The following is a 14,945-nucleotide window of genomic DNA, read 5'->3' on the forward strand; positions in this document are numbered from 1 at the left end:
CTTGGTTAATGTTAAATTCCAACATACAGTATATTAATACATTCAAATAAAAAGTTGTATGTTAACATTAGTTTACACACTATGAACTAACAATGTATTTTATTTTATTTTTAGTAACTAACATTAAGATTTATAAATGCTGTAAAATATTGTTCATTGTTAGTTCATGATATATAATGCATTATCTAATGTTAATGAATGGAACATCATTGTACAGAGTTCCCAAAAATTCTGTCGTCATTACTCGCTTTTATGTTGTTCCAAACCTGTCTGACTTGTCTTCCGTGGAACTCAAAGGAGATGCTAGTGAGAATGTTAGTTTCAGTCTCAACTCCCTTTTATTTTATGGGGAAAAAAGATGCAGTGACAGAATTAGTGACTGTGACTAACATTCTGCTACATTTTGCACATAATTTTGTGTTCCTCAGAACAGAGAAATTCATACATGCTTGAGGGTTAGTAATGATTTACCATCTTTCTGCACTGTGTTCTTAATCCCTATTAGTTGTAAATGACAACGATAGTGGCTTTTCTTTTTTCTTATGTCCCATCTTTTTTTTGTCTCCATACAAGTAACATTTTTACTTGGACAAGGAATGATCAATTTACTTGTCCGAAGGACAGACACATGACAATGCTTAAAGTTGAGCCCTAAAGGTATTTTCAAGGTTTTTGGACTGGCACCATTCACTTCCATTGTAATTTCCTTACAGTAACCACAATTGTAGCTTTTTATTAAATAAACAAGGGACATTATGCCACAAATCCTGTCATTTGAGCTAAACTTATACTGAACTTGGAACATTCCTTAAATGTTTTGCCAAGCTTTATGAAATTTTTGCTTTTTTGTTTTTAGCCAAAAGCACTGAATGTCTATCTACAGCTGATGCAGGAGAAATTGGTTTCCCAATAACTTGGAAGAAAAAATTTGCTAACCTTTTTATCAGTATTATTCCTCTTACAAATACAAATTGATTTTAAGGTGAGAAATTAAAAAAAAAGATTTATACAAGGGGAGGGAGAAAAACAAATGGATTCTCGGATGCATCGTGATTTTTTCTCCAATGATTCTGGATCTATTCTCAAAACTTCTGAGATCAGTTTAAAACACGGCAGCATTTTTTACGTGTAAAGTTACTATTACAATTTGAAAAAACATTTCAGAACTTCTTAAACTACTTCAAAGAGTTCTCATCAAAAAATCCTCCATGTGCAACAATGACAGCTTTGCAGATCCTTGGCATTCTAGCTGCAAGTTTGTCCAAATACTCAGGTGACATTTCACCCCACGCTTCCTGTAGGACTTGAAACATTGCACATCAAATATTATTAAATTATATTCCTCCAAGCACCACTGCACTTACAACAAAGTTTAACTTGGTGGGCTCTAGAGTTGCCAATGTATTTTGAAACCATTCATAAAAAGAAAACTCACAAATTAGTGATTCTAAACCATTTAACACTAAGACACCAATAATCTTTTTTCAGCCTCAATAAGCTCCACCAATAAGTAACTAGGCCCTTGTATATAGTGTCAGATGCCTTCACACAGTTCAGCATGTGCTCCCACTCGTGCTGATTTTGGTCTTCTGTCAGATCAATGAAAGCCAAGGCTTCTTCCTTTTAGGCAGGGATGCTTAATTTTAAGAGCCTTTTCAGTTTACTTGGCACTATGTTAGCATTAGCTAACTTCTCCATGCAGATGACACACAGGCTAAGGGCAATTTACAGTCCCAGCTTAACTAAAGCTGCAGACAATACAGTTTTGATGATGCTGACTATTGAAAGCTTTACATTTGTTGTTTGCAATGGATCGCATAACTGTTTGACTACAGTTTGGCGTAGCCTGCCAATTCTCTCCACCACAATCACAACAAACAGGTGCACTGAATAAATATATTGGGCCTATTATTAGTCTAAAAGTACCAGCTGTTTGACATGTTAAAACAACCAATCACAGTTCGTCTGCATATGTGCTGTTTAGAGGAATGTAAATCTGTGGGAGGGGGCTTTGGATGACACCAAAATAAACCAGTAAATAATGGTGCCACTGTCTAGGAAACACTGCAGAGGCAGCACAAAATAAATTAAAGCCCCATTTAGTTAACTTCAAACAAAACCTCTGAATATCTTTATTTCAAATACCTCTGGAAAATTAGCAAATTAGCAACTACTTGGGCCATCTGACATGTGTGATTCCAGTCCATGCTGCAGATAAATGCTGAGATGTCAGAGCAGTTCCAGCTAAATGTATGGCAAATACACTGGAGGCCAAAAGTTTGGAATAATGTATAGATTTTGCTCTTATGGAAAGAAATTGGTACTTTTATTCACCAAAGTGGCATTCAACTGATCCCAATGTATAGTCAGGACATTAATAATGTGAAAAACACTTACAATTTGAACTACTTCAGAGTTCTCAAAAAATCCTCCACGTGCAGCAATGACAGCTTAGCAGATAGCTGTCAGTTTGTCCAGATACTCGGGTGACATCACCCTGTGCTTCCTGTAGCACTTGCTATAGATGTGGCTGTCTTGTCGGACACTTCTCACGCACCGTACAGTCTAGCTTATCCCACAAAAGCTCAATGGTTAAGATCCATAACACTCTTTTCCAATTATCTGTTGTCCAATGTCTGTTTCTTTGCCCACTCCAATGTTTTCTTTTTGTTTCTCTGTTTCAAAAGTGGCTTTTTACTTGCAATTCTTCCCATAAAGCCTGCTGAGTCTCCCCTTTACTGTTGTACATGAAACTGGTGTTGAGCGGGTAGAATTCAATGAAGCTGTCAGCGGAGGACATGCGAGACGTCCATTTCTCAAACTAGAGACTGTGATGTACTTATCCTCTTGTTTAGTTGTACATCTGGCCTTCCACATCTCTTTCTGTCCTTGTTATAGTCAGTTGTCCTTTGTCTTTGAAAACTTTAGTGTTCAACTTTGAATGATATCTTAATTTTTTTGGCAATTGCAAGCATGTAGGGATGCACCGAAATTTTGGCCATCGAAAATTTCCGGCCATAAAAATGACATTTTTACTCTTGACTACTGGTACATGAACAAAGATTGCGTACTGCACGCAGGTATTTATCTGCCCCAAGCACCAGCACACAGAGAGAGAGAGAGAGAGAGAGAGAGAGAGAGAGCACTATTCAATGCAGCATCTCAAGTTCTTGATGAGAAGAACCATCTCTCCTGCCAGAAAGCGGAGCAACTTTTGTTCTTGAAGAGAAACTTGCCACTTTTACTTAAATAGAAAGCAGTCAAATTTGCTATGTGTATAGCAATTACATTACAATAGGTTTAGCCCTGTACAACTTTGTTCTTCACTAGAGGCTACATCTGTCGTTTACAGTTTGAGGTTGGTCACAATCTCAAACTGTACACAATCATTTTAAACACAATCATTTTATATTAAAGTGGAAATATGTTTACATAAATAGAAGAGGCCCTCTGCTTCTGTGTTTTTTGCCTGTTGCTTTCATTAAAATGATTGTGTATCATATTTTAACTTTTTGTATTTGCAAGAAGCTAGCCTAGAGCTGCTAAGTTCATTACTTGACTGCCGTTTTGCATATCATTATAGTTTTCTAGAACGTTACATTATTTAGATAATTGGTAAAAAAAAAAAATCTGTTAAATTTGATATGTTAAAGAACTGAATAAAGAATAATATATTTAATATTGATTTAATATATTTTCTGTCCAATTTTGGTGTGTTACGTTCAATAAAAGTGTGATCATTTTATTGGTTTGTAGTTTCAATTCAGATAAATTAAATTCATGAAATTAATTAAAAAGTATAATATTAATACAATTATATAATTAAAAAAACAATTTAAACATTTTCGGTTTTCAGTCCAAGTGCATCCAGAATTTTTGGTTTCGGCCCAGAATTTTCATTTCGGTGCATCACAATATTATAGCATTCATTCCTCAAAATAATGACTGACGGATGAGTTTCCACAGCCATAGCCAAAAGTATTGGCAGTGACATAAATTTTGTGTTTTGCAAAGTTTGCTGCTTCAGTATTTGTAGATTATCTTTTCACATGTTTCTATGGTATACTGGACAACAATGATAAGCATTTCATGAGTTTTAAAGGCTTTTATTGGCAAAAACATTAAATATATGCAAAGACTCAATATTTACAGTGTTGACCCTTGTTCTTCATAACCTCTGCAATTCACTCTGGCATGCTGGATATCAGCTTCTGGGCCAAATCCTGACTGATGGCAATCTATTTTTGCCTTATTAGTGCTCAGATTTTAATCACAATTTATGGGCTTCTGATTGTCCACTCGCCTTTTGAGGATTGACCACAGGTTGTCTATGGGATTAAGATCCGGGTAGTTGCCTGGCCACGGATCCAAAATTTCAAATGTAATGATCTCCGAGCTACTTCATTATCACTTTTGCCTTGTGACATGGTGCTCCATCATGCTGGAAAATGCACGGATCACCACCAATTTGCTCCTGGATTGTTGGGAGAAGTTGCTCTTGCAGGACGTTTTGATACCATTCTTTATTCATGGCAGTGATTTTGGGCAGAATTGTGAGGGAACCCACTCCCTTGGATGAAAAGCAATCCCACACATGGATGGTCTCAGGATGCTTCACTGTTGGCATGACACAGGACTCATGGTAGCGTTCACCTTTTCTTCTCCAGACTATCGATTTTCCAGATGTCCCAAACAGTTGGAACGGGGCTTTATCAAAGAAAAATAGCTTTGCACCAGTCTTCTGCTGTCCAATCCTTGTACTTCCTGCAGAATTTCAGACTGTCCTTGATGTTTATCTTGGACAGAAGTGGCTTCTTTGCTGCCCTTCTTGACACCAGGCCATTGTCCAAAAGTCTTCACCTCACTGTGCGTGCAGATGCACTCACACCAACCTGCTGCCAATATTGAGCAAGCTCTGCACTGGTGGTGACACGATTCCGTAGTTGACTTCTCAGGAAGAGGAGATGGTCCTGGTGCTTGCTGGACACTCTGGGACATCCTGAAGCCTTCTTCACTGCAGTTGAACCTCTCTCCTTGAAGTTCTTGATGATCCAGTTAAATGGTTCTTTCAGGAGCAATATTCTTTGCAGCAATTTCCTTGCATGTGAGGCCATTTTGATGCAAAGTGATTATGTCTGCATGTCTTTCTTTAGAGGTAACCATTGCGAACAAGAACACAATGATTGGAAGCACTTCCCTCCTTTTTTAGCAATCAGTCTGCTCTTATAATCCAAACAGAATGATAGTGATTTCACCTGACTAGTACTCACACACTTTCCCAGGTGCTGTTGATATGATTAGTGAAATGATGTTAGCTGGTCACTTTGTGCCAGGGCCAAAAAAAAAAACAAAAGTGTGAAATTTGGGTTGTGTTTATTTGGCCAATGAAACTTTTTGCAATTATTTAAAATGCATCTGATCACCAAGCACAATCATCTAGAAACAATGTGTATCAACACCACAACAACTGAAAATGTATGTCACTCCCAATACTTTTGGCCACGGCTGTAGAGAAACTTTTTGCCATTGCTTCTTTTTTTGCCAGTTTTTGACCTAATATTGACCTGAAGACATGCCAGTCTATTGCATACTGTGGCAACTCAAAAACAAACACAAAGACAATCTTAAGCTTCATTTAAGGAACCAAATAGCTTTCAACTGTGTTTGATATAATGGCAAGTGATTTTCATGTACCAAATTAGCAACTTAGCACGATTACTCAAGGATAAGGTGTTGGAGTGATGACTTTTTTTCCCAAATAGTGTTGGTGCTGTTTTTTACATAAGTAACGTCCTGACTATACTTTGCGATCAATTGAATGCCACTTTGGTGAATTAAAGTACCAATTTGCTTCCGAAACATCAAAATCTGTACATTATTCCAAACTTTTGGCCTCCAGTGTACATATAAATGGTGCATTTATAGCACATTTCATTAATCTCTGCAAGTGCTGCAGAATGAAAATTACACCAATAAAACTTAAACTCTGATGGTATTGTTTTGAGCACGAGTTTCTGATCAATACTCACAGGCAGATAATATTGATAACACTTTACAATTATGTGCTTTGTTAATATTAAATGCATTCGAAATACCAGAAGTGCAAAACTACCAATTTTCCTAATTGACTAGTCGGTCGATTGTTTGAATGACTAGCTGACTAGTCTGTGTTAAGGATAATAGTTATAAATAGGCTCTGTTATGTTCAGGTGACCCCCATCAGATACATTTTAGAGGGATATACGGACAGCAGTTCAACATGGTGTCTAGTGGATTTTCAACAAATAAATAGGCTGAATAAATATAAAATCTTATTGCACATAACTATCAAAGTAAGAAAAATAAGAATTAAGGCTCCAATACAGAGTGGCACAAAACCACTAATGTACATCCTGAACGCAGAATGACGCACTTCAATGTAACCGGGTTGCTTCAGGGTGATCCTAGCTCCACATTCAAAAGCGCAGAACTACTAGATAATGATGCATGTACACATCTAGTTCATGACATCAAGCAGTTCAAAACCTTATCTAAAGCAACAATTTTAAGCACTGTCAGTCAGAATCAGCAAGACTTTAATCTCTCCACAGCACCTCACAAATACGGGAATATTACTCATAGCAGAGGATTTCATGTCTGACAGTGATCGTCTTGAAATGTATTGTTGATTCAGTGCTTTGCTGCAACGACAGCACATAAAAAGACTAAACCTAAAGCATTAAAGAGACAACTTCTTGCAGAGGGTTTCAATGTACTGAATAAAATTCACTGTTAAGCACAGCAAGCTATCATGCAAAAACACTCTCAGAGAAGTGACATCTCTAAATTAATTTCAGAATTGTGTTTCCCATTAAAACCACCAGCAATAAAAATACTCATGTTAGTTTTTGATCCCACTAATCGACCAGTTGGTTATTGGATGACTAGTTAGTTGGTCGACCATCCTGGCACATCCCTATTAGATGTCATGAATTTACAAACAACAATATTTTTGAAAGCATTTATAATTCTTGGTATTCCAGATATAATATATTCAACGTATAAATGTTAAAAATGTTCTTAGTTCATGTTAACGAAGATAAGTTAACTAATGTTAAAAAATACAACTTTATTGCAAAGTGTTATTGATAAGATTTCTTGGTGTTATAACAGATAAAAAAATCAAACTAATAAAGCTAAATAAAATGTCAATTTTCAAAACAATACAAACGAAATAAAAACTATTTATGCACCATTAAAACAAAACTGAAATTGAAATCAAACACAAAACACATAAAAAAATATTATCAAAATTTGGCTGGCATTACCAAGACACTGTATCACCATTGTTAGCCTTTAAAAGACTAAACCACCACAAAACAAATTTACACTTAGAACCAAAGGAAGCCCTTTACATACGTCAAGTAATGCCCAAAAAAACTATTCTGTGTATCAAGTTTATGATAGCTAAAGACATTTTACAAAGAAATGCCAATCTTATGTGCTCCTAAGGAAGAAAAATGTACCCTGGGAAACAATAAAAGGACAAAAATATATACATATGATGGATAGATTTCAGAAGAATTGGCTCATAATAATTTTTCCAAGTCCCATTTTGCCTACTGTAACAAGCTTTGCACTGCACAGGGAATATGAAAGCTAACGGTAACTCCTAGATGTGATGATGGTTAGTAGAGGTGTGAATCTTCACTGGCCTCACGATTCAAATATGATTCAAAAGGATAAAGACTTGATTACAAAATGATTCTCGATGCATCACAATGCATATTGTCCTCCATTTTTTTTAATCAATAGGCGATGCAACTTTATTTATATAGCACATTTGAATGTTAAAGTGCTTTATATAAAAAAATTATAAAGAAAATTAAATAATAAAAAACGTTTAAAACCAATTAAGAACAAGAAATGTTAAAATAAATAGATGTTACAGCTATTTTCAAAAATCTGAGTCACAATACATAAACACTATTATATACTTCATCTTATTATATTAAAATACTTTTTTTTTTGTTTAATGCATTGTTAATCATTTTTATTTAAGAGTATTTAATTATTAAAGTTAATCTATACTAAGCCTATTTATTTTAATTTTAACAATAACCACAAGTTGATGGTCTAAGATGTGTTATCTGCTTCTGTGATTGTGCGGATGTCAGCTTCTCTCCGCACCAGCACAGGTAAAGGAGTTTATATAGTGGCCTTAGAGATTTATCAAGCATCTCATATGAACTCTTCTATCTGTTTGCTCTGTGACTATGAAGTCTCAGGTATCATGACCCCGTCACACACGCTACGATGGATTTCAAACATGAGTTATCAGACTTGTGCACTGTCCAGATGAGCAACAGACAAAGAAATGGAGAGAACGCAAGAGGGAATAGGCATTGGGAAGCAGGAGACAAATAATTATTTGAATATAAAAACATCACCCATGTCTCCTGAACCACAGGGTCATCATTATTTTCAGCTGTTTTATCCCATTCTATGCAAATCAGTGTAATAACTGTCACAAGCATGTGCATGTCTTTTGCCTTGTCCACACTAATACTTTTCGTTTGAAAACGCATCATTTTCTCTCCGTTTTGGCCTTTTGTCCACACTGAGATGACATTTTTGTCTGCGAAAACTGAGCTTTTTAAAAACTAACTCCAAAGTGGATACATTTGAAAATGCAGTTTTTGCGTTGTAGTGTGGACTGTGAAAACGGATATATCTGAAAATGATGTATTTGTTGTCATGTGATGCAGTCATGTGATCTATCCAACCAAAGCAATCAAGATGGCGGCGCGTGTTATAGCAGCGCTGTTGTACTTGATACTCACTTTGATAGAGTTGTTAAAAAACTAAATGTTACCATGTATAACCTTCACATTGCATTCCTTCAAAGACGAAGGGAAGTTTACTCGGAATTGGTGTCCGGCCATTGAACACGAGGACAATTGCGTTTCAGACCGTACATGCAACAGGGATTTTCTGCATGCGCAGTAACATGATTTAAGCATTTTCATATGCTTCAGTGTGGACGAACAACTTTTGGAAAATGCTTGAAAACGCTGGTGTTGACGGAGAGCGTTTTGAAACGAAAATGCCATTTTCAAAGGTATCCGGATTAATGTAGATGTAGCCTTTGTAAATGCATTTTGGGATTGTAGATTCATTCGGGCACGAATGGTCGTGTGGTTGATACACAGCCTCAAACAGCTAGTGATACTTCTCTTAATCAGCAAACAACCCTGTGTGTGCACTTGGCATTAGTTTGTGTGTCTAACAGAAATATATTTTTCTATCATCTCATTCTGTCTCTGACGCGCGCCACTGTGCTGCCACGGTTTAAACTGAACTCTGAATTGATTCTGAATGTTTTGAGAATCGATTCAGAATCGTTGGAGAAAGAATCGCAATGCATAACTGAAACAGTTTTTCCTCCCACCCCTATTGGTTAGGTAGCTCACTCAAGGGAACAACTGCAAGAAAAGGAAGTGGTTCCCGTAACAGCTCGTCACTGATCTACTCTGGCATGCATACTCTCAATCCTTTTTGAAAACAGGCAAAGGAATACAAGATGGGTTTTACGCATCCAACAAGGTGGAATACAATCATAGCCGTCTATATACAATGTGACAATTAGTGATTCAGCATTAACTATTGTGACATCAGTGTTGCCATAGCATTCACAGTTGAATGAATGAGGAAGTCACCTTTACAGGAATGAAGAATGCATTGTCATGAATTTCAATAAGTCTGACTATACACACCAAGCCACTAAAACATGAGGCTTCATCATCCACTTTGACAGCAAGAGTGTCAAAAAAAAAAATTAACATCAGCTTTCATTCAATTACACTGCTCCAAGTAATGCATAACTGCTTATTCGAGCACATAATCTTAGCCTATAGAAATTCAAATATGAAAGACTTCACCAAAATAGACATGGGAACTGCTTATAGTACAGGGTTCACCTCACTGCTTAGAGGACAGATTGGGTACAAAGGAGGGATTAAGGTGACAGTAGGCAGGGTAGCTAAAATATTTTCTCCAAGGTCTGCCTTACGTGACCTTACTTCCTACTCTCAGAATAGTAAAATCATTGTTCCACTGTGTATTCCCTTTTGTGTATTTTTCAAAAGGCATCAAATCATTAGCAAACTTGGGGCGATTCGGGCAGATGGTAGGACTAATCGAAATAAAATCATGATCTGACCCAGTGTGATTATCAAACCATGAGGGCTGCCACTTCCGGTTGTTTCGCGTCAGTTCTCACGTGAAAATGCCAGCACGCTCACGTCACGAGAGGGGCAGCGTGAACAGAGTCCCCTCATGGATGCGCATTAAAGAGCAACTGGGTGTATACAATTATAGTGAAAAGGACTTCAATATTGATTTGTTTCTCAACCAAAGCAATCGTTTTGCTATAAAAAGATATTAATTCAACTACTGGAGTGCTTTTTGGAGCTTTAAAGTGCTGATTACCATTCACTTGCATTGTGTGGAGCTGAAATATTCTTCTAAACATCTTAATTTGTGTTCAGCAAAAGTCATTAGGGATGCACAATTGATCGAAATCTCAAAAAACAAATCGTGGTGAGCATGTGCGATTTCTAATCTGCAGAAAACTGTGATAGTGCATTTCTCATTTCTAAATAATTCTTAAAAAAATATTACTGGAAATGTTACTGGAACCGTTAAGAGGGATAGGAACCGGAATTGTAAAATTCCTTACGATTCTTAAGATTCCCAACCCTAGTCTGGAATATCCTATTCAGCAACAGGTGTAAACGATCTGATCCCAGCGATTACTGAAATTAAAGATGCATATTTTGCCCACTACAGGGTTGATTTCATGCAATTTGTAATGCATTGATCCTATTCAGTCTGCCATTTGTTGATGATGTAAGAGACTATGGTAGGTTTCAGATCTGAGGGTGGTATGGAGCATCATTAGTAAATGATGCAATTTATATTTGCAAAAGGCAAATGCATTTAGCGCATGTGTGCAAACATGCGCTAAATGCATTGTTTAAAGCTCTACAGATTCACAGTGCGTAATTTCACACATTTGGCTGTTACAATTGAAATAACCCTATGACACCAGGTTTTTGTGAACAGTAGGGAAGATGAGAGCATTTCACTGCATTAAAAAGATGTTGTCAACTCAACTACAAACAGTTGCTTTCTTCAGTTCCTTTAGTTCTACGCCCAAATAATTGTTTTTCTCCTCTGTTTCATCATTTTATTAAAGCTGAATTATGTAATTTTTCAGGTGTTAAAATACTTTTTCTTTCTCAGCTTATACTACAGCAAATATAAGGAAGCACCAACATTACTCAATGGCGTGAATCGGAGGCGGGACTAAGCGTGAGTGGCGTTTCAGAAAGCTTTGTTTATTTTTGCAATTCCATTCAGTGACGCTAGTTTTGCAGAAATCTTTGAATTTTTAAGACAAGTGTGAAATTGTGAATACACTTTTTAGAACAGTATTTCCGGTTAGCAGTAGAGCATGGGAAAAATATATTTACTTTTTTTCTGTTCAAATCAATCACTTTTGTTTATCATTCTCAGATCAAATCACAATCGCAACACTTTTCAAAACAAACGCTATTAGATTGTTTTTGTCCAAATCGTTCAGCCCTATCAGATGGGAATGTAAAGAGAGCTATTCTGGGGAAATCCATTGAGCTTTTCAACAGTTTACAACTGCTGTTAAAATCAGATTCAAACAATTGGATCATCAGAGTGTATTTAGGTAAATGAAACAAGAACCCACTTCTACAACAACATTTGCATATGTCCTAATATGGAATAAAAACATGATAATCCAATGACTAAGTGTTAGCTGTTGCTATAAGCCTTTATCATGCCAATGTTATGATAATGGGAGCATTCACTATTTTTTATGTCTTAATATTTTCAAATGTGAGCCCGGGAAAGACATGTTCAGGTTACAAGGCAAAATATTATCATGTCTCTGTTTCTATGACACTAAGCCGTTTCATCTAACACCTGCCTCCAGAGGGACAGGGATGATCACATGGAAGCTGTGCTTAGCAACCAGGAGAAGAGTACAAAAAAAACCAACCCCCACAAGGAGGTGACTTTCAAGATTCTTTGTGTAGAGGTATAAACTAATTGGAAACACCCTCACCAAATTGTTTGAAAGAACAGGATATCCATTATTTCAAGGAATATTCATGGTTCAAGTTAAAGGGATTGTTCACCCCAAAATGGGAAGACTCATAATTTACTCACTCTCATCCCATCCTAGATGTGTATAACTTTTTCTTCTGCTGAACACAAATGCAGATTTTCAGAAGAATTTCTCCTCTGCAAGTCAACAGGGTCCAAAACTTTGAAAAGACTCAAAAAGCACAAAGGTAGTTTAAAAGACTCCAGTGGTTAAATCTATGTCTTCAGAAGCGCTATGATAGGTGTGGGTGCAAAACAGATCAATATTTAAGTACTTTTATGCTTTCAATTCTCCTCTCTGCCCAGTAGGTGGAGACATGCACGAAGAATGTGAATCGCCAAAGAAAACAGAAGAACTCTTAGAAGAGAAGAGCACTTAAGACGGCTATTTGAAATTAGAGATTTACATAAAAAAAAAATGACTTTCTCACGTACACCTACCGCTTCTGAATACAGATTGAACCACTGGAGTCGAATTGATTAACTTTATGCTGCCTTTGTGCACTTTTATGAGCTACAAATTTCTGAACCCTGTTCAATTGCATTATGTGGTGGCATGAAGGCGAGTAAATGATGAGAATATTTTAATTTTGGGGTGAATGAATAGTGTTTAACCTCAATCAATGTGGCATAATGTTGATAACCACAAAAATTAATTTTGACTTGTTCCTTTTCTTTAAAAAAAGCAAAAATCAAGGTTAGAGTGAGGCACTTACAATGGAAGTAATGGCCAATGGCCAATTTTGGGGGAGTAAAATGGCAGAAACGCAAAGCTTACGATTTTATAAAAGCAGTTAAAATGCATTTTTTGTTAAAATCCCTGTATTACTAGAGCTGTAAATGTGTTTAAACCAGAGTTTAGTTTTTTTGTGGGATTACATGGTTTACAGCTTGGTTTGCTTCATGGCAACAAAGTAGTAAATTTGGACATAACTTTAGGCTAGCAAGCGAATTCACCACAAAATGTTAACATTAGGGATGCACCGATAGCACTTCTCTTCCGATCTTACACCAGTATTGTTTTTTTGCATAATCAGTTTAGAATATCTTTACATTATTGTGTGGAACTAATTGAGAGTACACTTTAAAATGTAAAGAAATACAAACCTCTAACTACACATTATTTCAATATAAATGTAAAGCTTATTAAGAAACACTTTGATATTAACTAGTATACTGGATAATGTAGCAGCAAAATTAACAGTAATTCCAGTATAAGTCATCAGTAGAAAATACGTTTTTTCAAGCAACATTTTTTTAAACTTGTATCTGGACTCTTTTTTTTTTGTTCAATTTAGTTGTAAAATATCAGCTCAATTTTCATTCACACAGTTTTTTTTGGGCACCCATTCAACTTAAATATTGTTATAATTTGTTTACAAATTATAATAATATAATAAATTATAATAGTGATATATCTCAATCGTGCACCTTTATCTTTAAAACCCTTGAGCTTTTATTTTGACATTCTGAACTCTCCAGGAAGTCCTGTATGTGTCTGTTTGTAGGCAAGTTCACAGTAGTTTAATTTGCTTCTTATCCAAATTCTGGTACAATATACCTTAGGTGCCGTTCTAAAGGCATATTATAAGTGAACCGAACTATTGAGCATCTACATCCGAGATGTTGTTCATGAATAACGCTCAAATATTGCACACACGTGAAAGCTAAAAATAGCTGCAAATGCTAGCGCGTGCTTATGTGTGCACTAATGTGCTGGCGCTGCACATACAATATATTTACTTATTAAACATCACTTTTGTGATTCACAGAGCTATCACACATCTTCAAGTGGCTTTGAATAAAATGCACAAGTCATATGAACTACTTTAATGGTGTTTTCATGGTTCTTTTGTCATTTTTTTAAGCTTGACAGTAACGAACATGACAAACACACAGTATCGGATTTGGCTCGGGCTTGTCTGACCGATACCCGCTCCATCTAAAACTTCAGTATCAGAGCCGATAACAATCCAGGTATCGGATCGGTGCATCCCTAGTTAACATGTATTTTGTTTACGTCTTTTGGTAATACTTTTAAAACAGCAAGTATTTTAAAATGTACAGATTCACTTCCATTGCAAGCGCCTCACTGGAACCCACATTTGTGCATTTTTTTTTCTCCCCAATGCGCTCCAAGTCCTTGTGGTGGCGTAGTGACTCCCCTCAATCCGGGTGGAGGACGACGAATCTCAGTTGCCTCCGCATCTGAGACCGTCAATCCGCGCATCTTATCACGTGGCTCTTTGAGCGTGTTACCGTGGAGACATAGCGCTTGTGGAGGACCACGCTATTCTCCGCAGCATCCACGCACGTGCCCCACCAAGAGCAAGAACCACATTATGGCAACCACAAGGAGGTTAACCCAACGTGACTCTACCCACCCTAGCAACCGGGCCAATTGGTTGCTTAGGAAGCCTGACTGGAGTCACTCAGCACGCCCTGGATTCGAACTTGAGACTCAAGGTGTGGTAGTAAGCGTCTTTACTTGCTGAGCTACCCAGCTCCCCTACATTTTTGCTTTTTAAAGAAAAGGGAGGTACAAGTCTTTAATTTAAATCAATATTATGCCACAAATGCCCTCAATGGAGCTTAATCTGTATTGAACCCGGAATATTCCTTTAAAGCACCACGTCCACTCCCTGAGAACTCAGGTGTGAAAGTTGCAAAGTATGAGTACTTAGTTAGAAGTATGCTGGGAAACCAGGAATTTAACCAGAGGCTGCAAGGCCTTTTCCAACAAAAGTGACATTTTCCAAAAA

The 14,945-nt window shown here is 36.7% G+C and overlaps 1 protein-coding gene across 3 annotated transcripts in view; it reads right to left on the bottom strand.

The window, feature by feature from the left end:
• LOC127660532 (AP-1 complex subunit gamma-1-like) overlaps window positions 1-14,945 on the bottom strand; it is a 50,743-nt gene that overhangs the window by 34,786 nt on the left and 1,012 nt on the right. The gene's annotated exons all lie outside the window — the stretch shown is intronic.

This window comes from Xyrauchen texanus, chromosome 2 (assembly GCF_025860055.1).
Source record: "Xyrauchen texanus isolate HMW12.3.18 chromosome 2, RBS_HiC_50CHRs, whole genome shotgun sequence".
Classification (NCBI taxonomy): domain Eukaryota; kingdom Metazoa; phylum Chordata; class Actinopteri; order Cypriniformes; family Catostomidae; genus Xyrauchen; species Xyrauchen texanus.